Here is a 19,422-nt window from a genome sequence, read left to right as displayed (position 1 = left end):
ACTGATCAAGGAAAAGAGCTAAGTCTTTTGGCCGATAGCTCGGCGACTCCTCTTATGAATGATGTAAGTGCCAACTCTTTTGCTGTCGAGTATTTCCAACTCTTTCGCTGTCAGAATTCTTCAACCTCTTTTCATTCCATGTTACTTTTCAGCCTCTGATGAAGGAATTTGTTCGTCTTGGTACCCAATTTATCGGGTACCGTGATCTTGCCAATGAGCTAAAAGGTATTCTTTACTTGCTGCATTCCATCGAATAAATTTGCCTCTTCTATTTTGCTGTAACTTGTGTCGCCCTTTGTTTTGGTAGAATCACTTTCTGAGGCTAACAAGCGTGCTGACGACCTTGCCCGTAAGCTTGAACAAAGTGAAAAAGCTCGCAAAAAGGCTGAATCAGATGCTGCCGCTATCGAGGGTCTTCGAAAGAGACTTCAAGACGCGGAAAATGCCTTGAGTGAAAACATAGCTCAACAGTCTGCTCGCGAACAAGAGATTATCACTCGCTTGGAGTCACAGAGCCGACGCTTTGTTAGTAACTGCCCTAACCATTTTAATTTCTTCGGGAGATCGTGCTTTTTCTTTGCACATTTGTTGACAAGCTAAATTTTGCCTCATCAGGAAAGACGCACCAAGATTATGATCTTGAGAATCCTGAAGGTGATCGCCTTCTCGACGCGCTCTCTCCCCTTGAAATTCATGGAGACGAGGCACGCCAGGGCATTGCTGATGCTAAGACAGGACTGTTACGGCTGTTTCCCTACTTCTTCGCGAAGAAAAAGGAACCCGAATCTTTCGCTGTACTGGCCCAGCACTTCATCCCTGCGGAAGATCTTGGGCTAAATCTTCGGCAAGAAGGCTTGAAGATTGGCGTTGAAGGGACCATTGCTTTGGTTGCCGAGAGCCAACAAGCTGTCGATTGGTCAAAAGTTGGTGACGTTGAGCAGATGGAGACGAAGAAATGGCAATCTATGATTAGAGCTGCCAAGCCAAACTCAAAAAAGATCCTCTCCTTCCTTGGATGCAAACCAACTCCTTCCCCTAGCGCGACAAAGCCAGAGGTCAAGTAGACCGTCCTGTTCTTGTCTTTTATTTTGTTCTTTTGCTTTTTCGACGTTGCCGAAGTGGCTTTGTCGCCTCCTGTCCCATTGGTTCATTAGGAACCCTCTTTTGTAATGCCCATGTAAATATTTGACTGAATTAATGAAAAGCTATCTTGCCGAATTATTGATATCGAAATATTTTCCTCCAGTTGATTTTTGACAACTATACCGTGGTGCCTCGCTCTTCGGATGCATCACCAGCTGCGTCTTACTCGAAAAAACCCCCGTTGTCGAGTATATGGAAGGTTCTTCGAATGCTGCACATAATGAAGAGTTGAACGATCTTTGACGACAACTTCAATCGATGAAAACGCAAGCTCTCGTGATAATGGAACAGTCTCAAAAATCTTCTGAAAGGCAAAAACTTGCTCTTCAACAAGCTCAAGAAGCCTTAGCATTGAAGGAAACCGCGGTTACTGAGGCTGCCGAAGCTACTTCACGAGAAAATTATATGCTTCGACTGATGAATGACTCCAGCTTGGATATGACGGGTATACCTCATATCCTTGGTCGTACTTGATTTTATTCTTACTATTTTTTCTTCCTCGCTGATGCTTCTGCTAAAACAGGCTCTTTTTTGGATACTGCTGCCGAAGATCAGCGTGTTGAAGCTCGGTCCAATGTGCTTCTCAAGCTTGCACTGGAACATGGTTCTAATTTTTGGGTTACGCCTGAACGTACCCGCCAAATCGTAAGATTTCAAGATCGCGCGGGTCAGGTCCGCGATTTTCTCGACTTCTGCACAAGGACATTGTCCTTAGTTTATAGTACCATGTTTCCACGCAACGAAACACCGAAAAATCTTCCTGCTTTGATGGATAAGTTTCGGTATGCCCCTCGAATCCATGAATTTGTGCGAGCTCAACTATCTGCTGGAGCAAGATTTGCCATGATTATGATACAAATTTGCTACCCGAAGTTAGACATGACTCAAATTGTCGCCAAGTGCTTGGGCAAACAGAGGAAGAGGAAGAGGAACATCGACAAAATCAATGATGCTGTAACCCCTATAGCAGAAGAGATGATGGATGAACTACTTCGGATGGACGTTGAATTCTTCGTGAAAGGTAGCTATGCTGAACATAGAACTGGTGCTGCAAACAGCGAACGGGTAAACATAGATGATATACTAGGTGTCGACTGAAAGTTTTCTTGTCGAATTTGTCTTGATAATCAAGTTTTGTATGTTAAACACACTCTATATTGTAGAGCGGCTTGAAATGTTTTTCTTTTTCCTTTTCATCAAGCCCCCGAGCCTATTATTGGCCAGTGCTTGTGTCTTTTTTGATTTGCGAACTATTTTTATGCCAAGGCGAATAACTGTATTTCACAGAAAGTTATATATATTGTTACTGTGGGTATGAGCCCCCGAGCATGTCGACGAAAAAGATGTATATCACCAATATCTTTATTATATTGTAGCACCGCGAACCCGCCTCATTAAAAACCTTTCAGCCCCACTCGGTGCCCTGAAAGGAAAAGAGTGTGTCTGAAAACTCGCGGGTGTTTCAGTACATTGTATGTTTACAAGGACGACTATATTTCGACTCTAGGCGTAAAAACGCCTGAGTTGCGCCACGTTCCAAGGATTTGGCTCGGCGACTCCTGTCTTCTTGTCCTTGATTCTGTATGCTCCTCCTTCGATTACTTCTGTGACGATGTAAGGGCCAAGCCACGGTGACTCGAGTTTTTCATGGCTTTTTTGTGTGAGCCGAAGAACTAAGTCGCCTACCTGGAAGGATCTCGGTCGCAAACGTCGACTGTGGTAATTTTTCAAGTCTTGCTGGTACTTGGTGACTCGTGATAATACTTCGTCTCGAGCTTCATCGAGTGCGTCGACATCGTCCTCCAATGTTTTTCTAGAAGCTTCTTCATCATATTCCGTTACTCTCGGAGAGTTATGTTCTATTTCTATCGGCAACACGGCCTCAGCTCCATGGACCAGAAAGAACGGGGTTTCCTGTGTCGCTGTATTTGGTGTTGTTCGAATACTCCATAACACACTAGGCAACTCCTCTGGCCAGGTGTGTCGAGCTTTTTCAAATGGTGCTAGCAAGCGCTTCTTGATACCATTACATATGGTGCCGTTGGCTTTCTCGACTTGACCATTGGTCTGCGGGTGCGCAACTGACGCAAAGTGTAGTTTGATGCCTACCTCTGCACAATATGCCTTGAATTCGTTGGATGTGAAATTTCTACCGTTGTCCGTGACGATGCTGTGAGGAACTCCAAACCGAAAAACGATACTTTTCACGAACTTGATTGCAGACGCTCCATCGGGTGAATTTATCGGCTTTGCTTCTATCCACTATATGAACTTGTCGAAAGCAACGAGCATGTACTCGTATCCTCCTGGCCAGGCCTTGAGTAATTTTCCCACCATATCGAGACCCCACTGAGCAAAGAGCCAAGACAACTGTATTGGCATCAACTCTGCTGCCGGAGAATGAGGTTTTGAGGCAAATATCTGGCACGCGTCGCAAGTACGAACTATGTCTTTTGCATCCTCGGTTGCTGTCAACCAATAAAATCCTGCTCTGAAAACCTTGGCTGCTATAGCTCGGCTGCTTGTGTGGTGTCCACACACTCCTTCGTGTACGTCCTTCAGAATTAGCCTTCCTTCCTCAGGTGTGACACATCTTTGTAGTACTCCCGAAATACTTCTCTTGTATAGCTCTCCTTTGATCACAGTAAAGGCTTTAGAACGTCTAATAACTCGCCTTGCTTCAACTGGATCGTCGGGTAATTCCTGTCTCGAGATATATGCTATGTACACCTGCATCCGCGGAATCTGTATCATCATTATTACCTTAGGTTCCTCCTCTTCTCTTGATGGTATTTCTTTAGCCCCCGAGGATTTCTCCTTCTTTTCCTTCTTCTGTTGTTTCTTCGCCTTGGTTGATCTTTCAGCTATCTCTTCCCAGAATACTCCAGGTGGTATTGCAAGACATTGCGACCCAATGTTTGCAAGAACATCGGCTTCATCATTACATAGCCTGCTGATGTGATTTACCTCGCACCCGTCGAACAGCTTCTCGAGCTCGTTATACACTTCTTTGTATGCTATCATACTATCATTTACTGCATCACATTGATTCATGACTTGCTGAGCCACCAATTGTGAGTCGCCGAAGATTTTTAATCGAGTTGCGCCACGAGCCTTTGCCATCTTCATCCCGTGTATAAGAGCTTCGTATTCTGCCTCATTGTTTGACGCGTTTGGAAACGTCATCCGTAAGACAAACTTCAATTTGTCGCCTTGAGGTGATATTAGTATCACGCCTGCTCCAGCTCCCTCTAATCTCTTGGACCCGTCGAAGTTCATAGTCCAGGTTCTCGATAAATCCGGAGGTCCCGTATTTTATAGCTCCATCCACTCTGCGATGAAGTCGTAAGATCTGTGACTTTATTGCTTTTCTTTTTTCGTATGTGATGTCCCGAGGGGAAAGTTCTATTGTTGTTATGACGACATCGTCAATGTACACTTGTACGTTTTTTCCAATCTGTGTTGCAAGACACTTCTGCATCATCCGCTGATATGTTGCTCCCGCGTTTTTCAGACCAAAAGGAATTGTTTTGTAGCAGAACACGCCATAAGGTGTTATGAACGCTGTTTTGACCTCATCATCCTCTTTTAGTCTGATCTGGTTATAACCAGAATATGCATCCAGGAAGGAAAGACGTTCACATCCTGCCGTGGAGTCGATAATTTGATCGATCCTTGGGAGGGGAAACTGATCCTTTGGACAGTGTTTATTGAGACACGTGAAGTCGACACACATGCGAAGGACTTTCGTGTTTTTCTTCGGGACCAGACCGGGTTAGCTACCCACGTGGCCTCTCGTATGTAATTCTTTGATAAAACCAGCTTCTCCGAGTCGATCAATTTCGACGAAGCATGGCTTTGCGGTTTGGTTCCGAAAAACGCCGCAAAGGTTGTTTAATTGGTCTCGCTATTGGATCCAAGTTTAGGTGGTGCTCGGCAAGTTCCCCGGGTACTCCTGGCATGTCAGCTGGACACCATGCGAAGATTTTCCAGTGCTCACGGAGGAACTCGACGAGCGCGCTTTCCTATGCGAGGTCCATGTTTGTTGCAATGGACGTCGTTTTCTTGGGATCTGTCGGATGAATTTGTACTTCCTTAGAATCCTTGGTAGTGTTAAAGGTTGGCTCCCTGAGTGGCCTTCCTACATCTGGCAGCACATTATAGTCAGTTGTTAGCCTTGACGCCATATATTCTGCTTGCATCCCGAAAGTTTCTGACAGTCGATGAAAGTCCTTGTCGCATTTATCAGCTAACGCGAAACTGCCTTTGACTGTAATCGGTCCCTTGGGTCCAGGTAGCCTCCACAACAAGTATGTGTAGTGTGGTACCGCCATAAACCTGGCATACGCTGGTCGTCCCAACAAAGCGTGATATTGCGACGGGAAATCCACAATTTCGAACTCCAGCCTTTCTATCCTGTAATTTTCTCGGGTTCCAAACTGAACATCGAGATTGATCTTCCCCAGCGGATAACTTGGCTTATCTGGCGTGATACCATGGAAACGTGTGTCAGTTGGTTTTAGGTTTGCCAGGGATATGTTCATCTTCCTTAGTGTATCTGCATACATAAGGTTTAGACTGCTGCCTCCATCTATGAATACTCGAGAAACGTCGAATCCTATGATCACCGCTGGTAAAATAAGTGTTGATTGCCCTGGTCGAGGAACTTGCTGCGGGTGATCCGCTATTGTGAAGCCAATTTCCTGTTGATGTCTACGCACGCTTCTATTCCTGTAGACAGTGTTGGGCCTCCAAGAGCAGAGGTTTGTAGAACAGCAACAAGTTTCCCTTAAGTGAATCTCCCAAGGTTTATCGAACTCAGGGAGGTAGAGGTCAAAGATATCCCTCTCAAGCAACCCTGCAATTACGATACAAGAAGTCTCTTGTGTCCCCAACACACCTAATACACTTGTCGATGTATAGGTGCACTAGTTCGGCGAAGAGATAGTGAAATACAAGTAATATGGATGATTGTAAGTAGTAATTGCAATCTTAAATAAAGATGGCAGCAAGCAAACATGTAACGAACTTGTTGGAAACGGTGTTTCAATGCTTAGAAACAAGGCCTAGGGATCATACTTTCACTAGTGGACACTCTCAACAATGATCACATAAATAAATAACTTCTCTTCACTTGTGCTACTTTCTCACACTCTCTTGTTGGATACCAAACACCATTCATTGTGTAGGGCTACAAGAGCACCCTCAAGCCGGAGTAAACAAGCTCCACAACTTCATAAAGGAATCACACACGATGCGCACACTGTCACCATCACATCGTGGAGAGTAATTCCGGAGTTCATATTAAAGTAACCTCTAGAGTGCATAGTAATAGTTAACTTCATAATCTACAAGAGATCACAATCATAACCTACGCCAAGTCCTACATGATGCACACACTGTCAACATTACATCATGGAGGAGGAATAGACTACTTTAATAACATCACTAGAGTAGCACAAAGATTAATAGTGATACAAAGCTCATGATCACATAAAGATCACATGGGAGAGAGAGATGAACCACATAGCTACCGGTAGAGCCCTCAGCCTCGGGGGAGAACTACTCCCTCCTCATCATGGGAGACAGCGATGGGGATGGAGATGGCGGTTGGTGTCGATGGAGATGGCTTCCGGGGGCAATTCCCCGTCCCGGCGGCGTGCCGGAACAGAGACTTATGTCCCCCGAACTTGACTTCGCGATGGCGGCGGCTGCGTAACTTTTCTCGTCCCGTGGCTTATCTTTTTAGGGTTTTCGCGACGGAGAGACTTTATAGGCGGAAGGGCAGCCTCGGAGGGGTCCTGGGGGACCCACACCGTAGGGGGGCACCCCCCCTTGGCCGCGCCGCCATGTGGGGTGGGGCCCCCTTGGCTCCCCTCTGGCCCCTCTTCGGTGCTCTGGAACCTTCCGTGGAAAATAGGACCCGGGGCGTTGATTTCGTCCAATTCCGAGAATATTTCCTTTGTAGGATTTCTGAAACCAAAAACAGCACAAAACAGGAACTGGCACTTCGGCATCTCGTTAATAGGTTAGTTCGGGAAAATGCATCAAATCGATATAAAGTGTGAACAAAACATGTAGGTATTGTCATAAAACTAGCATGGAACATCGTAAATTATAGATACGTTGGAGACGTATCAAGCATCCCCAAGCTTAGTTCCTACTCGCCCTCGAGTAGGTAAACGATAACAACAATAATTTCTGAAGTGACATGCTACTTACATAATCTTGATCATACTATTGCAAAGCATATGAGATGAATGAAGTGATTCAAAGCAATGGTAAAGATAATGACTAAACAACTCGAATCATATAGCAAAGACTTTTCATGAATAGTACTTTCAACACAAGCATCAATAAGTCTTGCATAAGAGTTAACTCATAAAGCAATAGATTCTTAGTAGAAGGTTTTGAAGCAACACAAAGGATGATTAAGTTTCAACAATTGCTTTCAACTTGTAACATGTATATATCATGGATAGTTGTCATCATAAAGCAATATAACAAGTGCAATAGGTAAACATGTAAGAATCAATGCACACAGTTGACACAAGTGTTTGCTTCTAAGATAGAAAGAAGTAGGTAAACTGACTCAACATAAAGTAAAAGAATGGCCCTTCGCAGAGGGAAGCATGGATTACTATTTTTGTGCTAGAGCTTTTATTTTGAAAACATAGAAACAATTTCTTCAAAGGTAGTAATAATTCATATATATGTGTTATGCATAAGATGTCCTATAAGTTGCAAGCCTCATGCATAGAATACCAATAGTGCTCGCACCTTGTCCTAATTAGCTTGGATTTACATGGATTATCATTGCATAACATATGTTTCAACCAAGTGTCACAAAGGGGTACCTCTATGTCGCCCGTACAAAGGTCCAAGGAGATAGATCGCATTTGATTTCTCGTTTTTGATAGATCTCAACTTAGGACATCCATACCGGGACAACATAGACAACTGTATAATGGACTCCTCTTTAATGCATAAGCATTCAACAACAGATAATATTCTCATAAGAGATTGAGGATTGATGTCCAAACTGAAACTTCCACCATGATTCATAGTTTTAGTTAGCGGCCCAATGTTCTTCTCTAACAATATGCATACTCAAACCATTTGATCATGATAAATCACCCTTACTTCGTACAAGACGAAAATGCATAGCAACTCACATGATATTCAACAAAGGTGTAATAGTTGATGGCGTCCCCGTAAACATGGTTACCGCTCAACAAGCAACTTATAAGAAATAAGACACATAAGCTACATATTCAATACCACAATAGTTTTTAAGGCTATTTTCCCATGAGCTATATACTGCAAAGACAAAGAATGGAATTTTAAAGGTAGCACTCAAGTAATTTACTTTGGAATGGCAGAGAAATACCATGTAGTAGGTAGGTATGGTGGACACAAATGGCATAGTTTTTGGCTCAAGGATTTGGATGCACGAGAAGAATTCCCTCTTAATACAAGGCTTTGGCTAGCAAGGTTGTTTGAAGCAAACTCAAGTATAAACCGGTACAACAAAACTTACATAAGAACATATTGCAAGCATTATAAGACTCTACACCGTCTCCTTGTTGTTCAAACACCTTAACCAGAAAATATCTAGACTTTAGAGAGACCAATCATGCAAACCAAATTTCAACAAGCTCTATGGTAGTTCTTCATTAATGGGTACAAAGTACATGATGCAAGAGCTTAAACATGATCTATTTGAGCACAACAATTTCCATGTATCAAATTATTCAAGACATTATACCAATTACCACATGAAGCATTTTCTGTTTCCAACCAAATAACAATGAACGAAGCAGTTTCAACCTTCGCCATGAACATTAATAGTAAAGCTAAGAACACCAGTGTTCATATGAACGAGCGGAGCGTGTCTCTCTCCCACACAAGCATGAATTTATTCAGAGAATAAAAATAACAAAACGAAAATAAAACACACAGACGCTCCAAGTAAAGCACATAAGATGTGACGGAATAAAAATATAGTTTCACTAGAGGTGACCTGATAAGTTGTCGATGAAGAAGGGGATGCCTTGGGCATCCCCAAGCTTAGATGCTTGAGTCTTCTTGAACTATGCAGGGATGAACCACGGGGGCATCCCCAAGCTTAGACTTTTCACTCTTCTTGATCATATTGTATCATCCTCCTCTCTTGACCCTTGAAAAATTCCTCCACACCAAACTCAAAACAAACTCATTAGAGGGTTAGTGCATAATCAAAAATTCACGTATTCAGAGGTGACACAATCATTCTTAACACTTCTGGACATTGCACAAAGCTACTGAAAGTTAATGGAATAAAGAAATCCATTCAACATAGCAAAAGAGGCAATGCGAAATAAAAGGCAGAATCTGTCAAAACAGAACAGTCCGTAAAGACGATTTTTTCAGGGGTACTTAACTTGCTCAGATGAAAAAGCTCAAATTGAATGAAAGTTGCGTACATATCTGAGGATCACGCACGTAAATTGGCAGATTTTTCTGAGTTACCTACAGACGGGGCTACTCAATTTCGTGACAGCAAGAAATCTGTTTCTGCGCAGTAATCCAAATCTAGTATTAACCTTACTATCAAAGACTTTACTTGCCACAACAATGCAATAAAATAAAGATAAGGAGAGGTTGCTACAGTAGTAACAACTTCCAAGACACAACAAAACAGTAGCAAAATAAAAACATGGGTTATCTCCCAAGAAGTGCTTTCTTTCACTAGTAGGAAAACCCTTATAGGCAAAGCTTAGTTCTGTGGCGCACCAAAATAAATGCGCCACAGAAAGATTTTTTGTGGCGCACGAGGAAGAATGCGCCACAAAAATAAGCTATTTTTGTGGCGCACTACCGTGCCGTGCGCCACAGAAATTATGTGGGGCCCACATCCTGCCACCACCAATAATTAGGTTTAGGTATTTCCGTGGCGCACATGGCTTGCCGCGCCACGAAATAAGTGTTTCGTGGCGCAGCTGCTCCGGTGCGCCACGAAGTAGTTGATTCCGTGGCGCACTTGTGCTTGTGCGCCACGTAAGTAGTTGATTCCGTGGCGCACTTGTGCTGGTGCGCCACGCGAAATAGCGCCTTCTATAACCACCCGTACCCCCTCCCCCCGCCCGTACTTCTTCCTCCTCCACCCCTCTTCTTCTCCCTCGCGCGCCGCCGCCCGTACTTCCTCGTCCACCCCTCTTCCTCTCCCTCGCGCGCCGCTGCCTTCCATGGTGAGCGTGGCTGTCGTCGTCGCCGCCGCCGCCTCCTTCCTCCGCGAGGGCCGCATGCCGCCACGCCTCCACCCATCCCCACCACCAGCAGCACAAGCCGCTGCGGCGTGGAGGAGGAGGGGCGGCCGCCGCATGGAGGAGGAGGGGCCGGCTCCGCGTCAAGGAGGAGGAGCCGCCGCCCCCGCCATCATCGTCGACCTCCTCGTCCACCCCTACCCGGCCCCTCCCTCTTCCTCTACCCGGCCGCTCCTCCAACAAAGCATCGTCGGTGAGCTCCACCTCTCCCCTCCCCTCCCTCTTCCTCTCCCGTGCGGGCACAAAGTGCTCGACGAAATTACTTTGTCGGATTGAGTGATATGGCTACCGCTTGTTTGCTCTCCAAATTACCAAGTGATATGGCTATCGCTTGTTTGCTCTCCAAATTACTTTGTCGGATTTAAATGTCCTCTCGGATCATTTGCAATAGTCTCGGTGCACCGTTAATTATGCATTTCATTTATCCGGTTAGTTTAACTTGATTGATTAGATAAATGAGATGAACTCGCTGAGCAAGTAATGATCTCATGGATGGACTGGATGTAGCTAGAGGGTTGCCAATCATTGATTGGGTACCCTAGCTCATGCTCGAGCCCTATTGGGTTATGATGCAGTGGCTTAGTGAATGTTCCTATGGGTTTGAGGTAGCCCCGACAGCCTTTATGTTGTCCAAGGGTGGCTCCCCTTACTCGTGGCTGTTGTTGTGACTCTCTCATGCTATCTCGGTTGATCCATGACTAGATTACCAGTAGCTTTTGCCGTTGAAAACAAAATAGACATTTAAATGTCTATATTCTCGATGGTATAACTAGCCGTGTGGTGCTAGGTGAGTTTGGATGGCTAGTTAGGGATTAATCCATGTTGGATTTCTCTCGGTAGTGTCACCATACCGACATACCAATGTTCCCTTGGTGATTTCCTTCTCGGCTGATCTTCGCTTGCTTCCACCAAATGGCTTAGTAGCCGGATGATGATACAAACTCGGGTATTCTACCCATTTTGGCCCGGCAAGCATGTGGTGACTCACCGGCCCGTGTGTGCTCGTTGGGCATGCACACCGCCCGGTGAGCTGTTTGGCCGTGTGTGTGTGTAGCCCGGCTTGGGACTTGGGTTGACTCCAATATTAAAAATGTCTCCCAAATATGGAGACAAACATTTTAACATTACCCCAATGATCTTCAAATGTTTTGCATGCTCTGTTAGGGCCTTAATTGATGCCTTATGATCCAAATTACTATATTATTGGATTGAGTGATATGGCTACCGCTTGTTTGCTCTCCAAATTACCAAGTGATGAATATATAATCCCTTTGGAGCATCTCGCCCCATGCTATATATGTGTATTTGACCATGCTTATGATGGATTTCTTTTAAGGACTCTAGCTAGATTAGAGGGGAAAAAGTTGCCGCTTTGTTGCCTATGATAATGGATCATAAAATGTTTCCCTTTGTCCCCCGGTTGCCTCCTTAATTGATGCCTTATGATCCAAATTACTATATTATTGGATTGAGTGATATGGCTACCGCTTGTTTGCTCTCCAAATTACCAAGTGATGAATATATAATCCCTTTGGAGCATCTCGCCCCATGCTATATATGTGTATTTGACCATGCTTATGATGGATTTCTTTTAAGGACTCTAGCTAGATTAGAGGGGAAAAAGTTGTCGCTTTGTTGCCTATGATAATGGATCATAAAATGTTTCCCTTTGTCCCCCGGTTGCCTCCTTAATTGATGCCTTATGATCCAAATTACTATATTATTGGATTGAGTGATATGGCTACTCGCTTGTTTGCTCTCCAAATTACCAAGTGATGAATATATAATCCCTTTGGAGCATCTGCCCCATGCTATATATATGTGTATTTGACCATGCTTATGATGGATTTCTTTTAAGGACTCTAGCTAGATTAGAGGGGAAAAAGTTGCCGCTTTGTTGCCTATGATAATGGATCATCAAATGTTTCCCTTTGTCCCCGGTTGCCTCCTTAATTGATGCCTTATGATCCAAATGACCCAAGTCCCTTGCATGATCCCATTTGTCCCTAATGTTGCTTAAGATGAATAAATTCCTCTAATCACCATTTGGAGATCAAGACTAGTTCTTGATTTCCATTAGCTAGACTCCAATATTAAAAATGTCTCCCAAATATGGAGACAAACATTTTAACATTACCCCAAGTGATTTACTTGTCGATGATTAGATGGTTGGTCGATCACTCGTACACTCGGGGTGGAGCAAGTGAGGCTTGGTGTGATGGCACAAATATGAATATCTTGTGCATCCTACCCGGCCTCACTTACTCCATCCCTGGATGTTAATATTTGTTTCGACCAACAAAGTATGAGGCATTCCATTTAGTTGATACCACTTGGCTCTTTCTTCCATTTTAGTGCCGATGATTAGAATGTTCGGTCAATCGTACATCTCCGGGTGTCGCTAGTGAGCCCGGTGTGATGGCACAAATATCAATCTCTTGTGCATCCTACCTCGGCCTCACTAACGCCATCCCGGGATGTTCATATTTGTTTCGACCAACAAAGTATGAGGCATTCCATTTAGTTCATACTAGCTACTTCTTAATTGCATTGGCCTTTCTTCCATTTTAGTGCCGATGATTAGAATGTTTGGTCACCTATACGCCGCAATATACTTTGTAGACGAGCCCCCCTTTCTCGGCCGCCGTTCCGTGAACGAGTCCTTGATGAGACAACAACGCCGACATGCCTCTCCGGCGCAGCACCACTTTTCTTCTCTCGCCGTCCAAGTACGTGAACGAGTCCTAATGCCAAGACGGTGCCAGCCTCCCTAGCATCATGCCGACCTCGTTGTCGCGCTTCAGCCTTGTCGATCATGCGCCCGCACTCTTCGCTTCTTGCCCGGTGAACGAATAGACTAATCGTTGGAATAAGGAAGCCGATGACGGCCGATCGCAATTTAATCTTGCGACCGGCTGTCATCGGTTTCCTTATTCCAACGATCAGCCTATTGGTTCACCGGCAAGAAGGCGAACAAGGCAGTGGCGCGGGACACACGGCTTGAAGCGCGGCAACACGGCCCGGCATAATGCCGGGCAGGCCGGCACGGTCTTTGCATCAAGGACTCGTTCACCGGACAGCGAGGGACCGGCGTGGTTCCGCACCGGAGATGCGGATCGGCGTTGTTGTGTCGTCAAGCACCCGTTGACTGAACGCCGACCGGGGAAAGGGGGCCCTTTCCGCAAAGTATTTGTGTTGACCAACAATGTATGAGGCACATATTCTATTTTGTCATTCCATTTGCTTTGAGATTTTCAAAATGCCGATGATTAAAATGTTTGGTCACCGTACACTCGGGGTGGCGTAAGTGAGCCCGGTCGGATAGCACAAATATCAATCTCTTGTGCATCCTACCCGGCCTCGCTTACACCATCCCTAAATGTTAATATTTGTGTTGACCAACAATGTATGAGGCACTTATTCCATTTTGTCATTCCATTTGCTTTGAGATTTTCAAAATGCCGATGATTAAAATGCTTGGTCACCGTACACTCGTGGGCGGTGTTAGTGAGCCTCGTGTGATTGCACAAATATCAATCTCTTGTGCATCCTACCTGGCTCGCTAACTCCGTCCCGGAATGTTAATATTTGTTTCGACCAACAAAGTATGAGGCCCTTGTCATTCCATTTGCTTTGGTATTTTCAAAATGCCGATGATTAAAATGTTGGTCACCGTACACTTGGGGGTGGCGTAAGTGAGCCTGGTAAGATAGCACAAATATCAATCTCTTGTGCATCGGACTTGGTCTCACTTACGCCATCCCTAAATGTTAATATTTGTGTTGACCAACAATGTATGAGGCACTTATTCCATTTTGTCATTCCATTTGCTTTGACATTTTCAAAATGCCGATGATTAAAATGTTTGGTCACCGTACACTCGGGGGCGGCGTAAGTGAGCTCTGGTAAGATAGCACAAATATCAATCTCTTGTGCATCGGACTTGGTCTCACTTACACCGTCCCCGAATGTTAATATTTGTGTTGACCAACAATGTATGAGGCATTTATTCCATTTCTCTTGTGCATCGGACTTGTTGGTCTCACTTTCTTCCATTTTCATCATAGTAGGAACTGGATGAAGGACCCCGATGCAAGCGAGCCCGGTGGGTAGAGATGACGGAGCAAAGGAGGAACCGGATGAAGACTACTTTGTATCTCGAAATTGTGAATTTTGTATGAATTAAGAGTTGTATGCAAAACATTTGACACTTGCCACTATATATGTATCTCGATCGGGCTCTAAGTAATGTGATGATGATGTCTATGTTATATCCGTGCAATGTACATGATATTTATATTATATCTGAATGTTGATGTATATAACCTCGTGTATCCGTATTGTGTATATGTATTGCCGTGTATAAACCGCATATGTATAGCAGTGCAGCACAAAATCGTGTATAATACAAGCAAATTCTCGTGGCGCACTAAGAAGCAATTCTGTGGCGCACGCTTTTCGTGGCGCACCTAAGAACATGTGCGCCACGTAAACCTTAATTCTGCGGCGCATGGCCAGGTGCGCCACACAAACCTTATTTTTGTGGCGACGTTTCTGTGGCGCACCTCCCATGCGCCACAGAATCCATTTTTGGTGCGCCACTGATGAGGCTTTTCCTACTAGTGTTTATAGCCGTTAAGATGGGCTCAGTAATTTTAATGATGCTCGCGCAAGAAATAAGAGTTGAAGCAAAAGAGAGCATCAAAAGCAAATAAGAAACACTTTTAAGTCTAACCCACTTCCTATGAAAAGGAATCTTGTAAATAAATAAGTCATGTAAGCATAACGCAACAAGCATAGAAAGGCAACACAAGCGCAATTTCAAGATTCTCAACATAAAGAGGGGAAACTTAATATTATTAAGATGCATACAACCATGTTTCCCTCTCTCATAATAACTTTCAGTGGCATCATGAACAAACTCAACAATATAACTATCACATAAAGCATTCTTATTCACATGCATAAAAGTACCATTACTCTCCACATAAGCATAATCAATTTTATTAATTGTAGTGGGAGCAAATTCAACAAAGTAGCTATCATCATTATTCTCATCACCATAATCATCAAATATAGGAGGCATAGTATAATCATAATAAACTTTATCCTCCATAGTAGGTGGCACCAAAATACCACTATCATTATAATCATCATAAATGGGAGGCAAAGTATCATCAAAGTAAATTTTCTCCTCCATGCTTGGGGGACTAAAAATATCATGCTCATCAAAACCAGCTTCCCCAAGCTTAAATTCTTCCATGGCATTAGCAATAATAGTGTTCAAAGAGTTCATGCTAATAACATTGCTACACTATTTTGCAAACAAAGTTCCATGGGTTTTTTAATTCTCTCTTCAAACACATCATGTCCTAATTCAATATAAAGTTCATAAAGATCTCTAATTTTTTTGTTGTTTTCCATTAAGCCTAACTAGTGAAAAATAAAAACAAGAAACAAAAAGATGCAATTGCAGGATCTAAAGGAAATAGCTTCGAGCACTGATGTCTACGCACGCTTCTATTCTTGTAGACAGTGTTGGGCCTCCAAGAGCAGAGGTTTGTAGAACAGCAGCAAGTTTCCCTTAAGTGAATCTCCCAAGGTTTATCGAACTCAGGGAGGTAGAGGTCAAAGATATCCCTCTCAAGCAACCCTGCAATTACGATACAAGAAGTCTCTTGTGTCCCCAACACACCTAATACACTTGTCAGATGTATAGGTGCACTAGTTCGGCGAAGAGATAGTGAAATACAAGTAATATGGATGATTGTAAGTAGTAATTGCAATCTTAAATAAAGATGGCAGCAAGCAAACATGTAACAGAACTTGTTGGAAACGGTGTTTCAATGCTTAGAAACAAGGCCTAGGGATCATACTTTCACTAGTGGACACTCTCAACATTGATGACATAAATAAACAAATACTACTTTCTCTACACTCTCTTGTTGGATGACAAACACCATTCATTGTGTAGGGCTACAAGAGCTCCCTCAAGCCGGAGTTAACAAGCTCCACAACATTCGGTGTTCATATTTAAGTAACCTTAGAGTGCATAGTAGACCATTGCAATTATACCGAGTACTAACATAGCATGCACACTGTATGAAAGGGGGAATAGATCGCATCAATACTATCATAGTAATAGTTAACTTCATAATCTACAAGAGATCGCAATCATAGCTTATACCAAGTACTACATGATGCACACACTGTCAACATTACATCATGGAGGAGGAATAGACTACTTTAATAACATCACTAGAGTAGCACATAGATGATATTCAACTATATCACAAAGCTCATGATCACATAAAGATCACATGGGAGAGAGAGATGAACCACATAGCTACGGTACAGCCCTTAGCCTCGGGGGAGAACTACTCCCTCCTCATCATGAGAGACAGCAGCGTTGATGAAGATGGCGGTGGTGTCGATGGAGATGCCTTCCGGGGGCAATTCCCCGTCCCGGCGGCGTGCCGGAACAGAGACTTCTGTCCCCCGAATCTTGGCTTCGCGATAGCGGCGGTTCTGGAACTTTTCTCGTATCGTGGCTTATCCGTATAGGGTTTTCGCGACGGAGGCTTTAAGTAGGCGGAAGGGCAGCCTCGGGAGAGCCAGAGGGTGGCCCCACCATAGGGGGCGCCCCCCCTTGGCCGCGCCGCCATGTGGGGTGGGACCCCCAGGGCTCCCCTCTGGTCCCTCTTTGGTGCTCTGGAAGCTTCCGGGAAAAATAAGATACGGGGCGTTGATTTCGTCTAATTCCGAGAATATTTCCTTTGTAGGATTTCTGGAATCAAAAACAGCAGAAAACAGGAACTGGCACTTCGGCATCTTGTTAATAGGTTAGTTCTGAAAAATGCATATAAATGATGTAAAGTGTGTATAAAACATATGTGTATCATCATAAAAGTAGCATGGAACATAAGAAATTATAGATATGTTGGAGGCGTATCAGCATCCCCAAGCTTAGTTCCTACTCGCCCTCGAGTAGGTAAACGATAACAAGAATAATTTCTGAAGTGACATGCTACTTACATAATCTTGATCATACTATTGTAAAGCATATGAGATGAATGCAGCGATTCAAAGCAATGGTAAAGATAATGACTAAACAACTGAATCATATAGCAAAGACTTTTCATGAATAGTACTTTCAAGACAAACATCAATAAGACTTGCATAAGAGTTAACTCATAAAGCAATAGATTCAAAGTAAAAGGCATGGAAGCAACACAAAGGATGATTAAGTTTCAGCAATTGCTTTCAACTTGTAACATGTATATCTCATGGATAGTTGTCAACATTAGTAACTACTATATTAAAGAGGAACCAACCTCTTTTTTCTCATAATTTTGAGGGGATTTGGGAATTAACATGGTGGAGTAACTGTGTACAGCTTCGGTGGTCTCTGGGAATTTCCAGCTACCTTTATCCACGAAGTGGAAATCTGTGGCGTACTCTATTGGTAAGTTGATCGCGTGCGTGTAGCTGCCTTGAGTTCGTCTTGGACGTAGTGTCTGTGCAGTCAAAGCGGTGCCCATGTCCCACGATCAGTACCACAGAGAGAATAACAAGGGAACCAGCCTACCCTTTTCTCATCGTATCTTCCATCTTCCTCTCTCTTACTCCACCACCGCCGCCGCCATCGACGTTCTTCACCCAAGCTGCCATCCTTCTCTCCCTCCTAGACCAGAGGAATCTAAGCACGTTGTGCGGTGGAGGAGCTGGGCTCAATCCACTCCTCCTAGCCACCGTGGCGCCACCGATCAATTCAAGGACGTTGTGCGGTGGAGGATCTCGGCTCAATCCTCTCCTTCCGAAGGAGGATGGCGGCGCAGAGGAGAATCTCTGGGCGCCCTTCTCCCTCACCCCTCTACGGCGCCGGCGGCAGCGCGCTCGCCGCAGCGCGCGGTGATGAAGAGGAAAGGAAGGCGGAGCCGGATGGAGGCGTCTTTTCCGGAAGCTTCCCTACAGCGGGAGCGGCTGTCGTCGCCCAACAGTTCTTTTCAGCGATGGCGGCGGCGTCGACGCAACAGACGGTGGAGCGGAATATCCTGGTTGAGGTAGCAGGGGTAGGATAGTGGGCTCGGCTGGCATCCAGGGCGAAGAAGCGGGGCGGGCATCTGTCCAAGAGCTTGCAGGTATGCCGACGTCAACTTCTGCCACAGCATCGGCTGCTGGGAATCTCACATTTGGTCTTGATTTCTCCCCCTTTGTCCAACGATAATACTAATCCTGTTTTTCCTTCAATTTGGCAACGACCATATGAAGCAGGTGTACATCTGGTTTGATTTGCCCGGATAATACTAATCCTGTTTTTCCTTCAATTTGGCAACGACCATATGAAGCAGGTGTACATCTGGTTTGATTTGCCCGCGGGGATCTTTAGTTTGCTTCGACAGCTTCTATTACCGGTGGAGGCAAAGGTAAATAAATAATCATCTTGACAAAGGTAAATAAATAATCAATCTGAGGCCCTTTTATTTTTGATTTGCCCGCAGGAATTTTGGTTTGGTTTTGCCGTCTGCCATGGTTACAAAGGTCTGGGAGGCAGAGTACGCTCGGACTTGTTAACAGTATAATGGAACCACCAGGAGCCCCTCACAGCGATTAGGCATTTTGAGCCGTCCGATCGGACGATCTAACAGTCCAAAACCTTGATAGCAGTCCCGAACGGTCATACTAGCGATGAATCCCGTTAAAAGGCTTTTTCGTTCTATAGGCCCATTCTCGTTAGGGCTGCTACTCCCAAAACTGTGTTAGGCCGCACCAGAGTATTCGGGCCCCGAAATAGTTTAATGGGCTATGTGTTTTGGGCTTCGAACCTCCGGCCCTTCGTCTGTCTACGATCGTCAGGGAGAGGAAGCGACTGCCCTCACGATATCTCTCCCCCATCGATCTTAGGGCGTAGGTGCGCCGCCGCTGGCCTCGCACGCCCATGCCTTCTTCAATCTCCTCAAAGCTCGCTGCCCTC

At 44.5% G+C, this 19,422-nt stretch overlaps 1 long non-coding RNA gene across 1 annotated transcript; it reads left to right on the top strand.

The window, feature by feature from the left end:
* The first annotated feature begins 18,013 nt into the window (after positions 1–18,013).
* On the top strand, positions 18,014–19,019 carry LOC124649846. Its single transcript, XR_006986818.1, has 3 exons — positions 18,014–18,589; positions 18,800–18,874; positions 18,950–19,019. It is a non-coding gene; the product is annotated as an uncharacterized LOC124649846 (long non-coding RNA).
* Positions 19,020–19,422: the final 403 nt, after the last annotated feature.

This window comes from Lolium rigidum, chromosome 4, assembly GCF_022539505.1.
Source record: "Lolium rigidum isolate FL_2022 chromosome 4, APGP_CSIRO_Lrig_0.1, whole genome shotgun sequence".
Classification (NCBI taxonomy): domain Eukaryota; kingdom Viridiplantae; phylum Streptophyta; class Magnoliopsida; order Poales; family Poaceae; genus Lolium; species Lolium rigidum.
The sequence above is the reverse complement of the archived record's forward strand: the minus strand, read 5'-3'. Positions and strand labels throughout refer to the sequence as shown.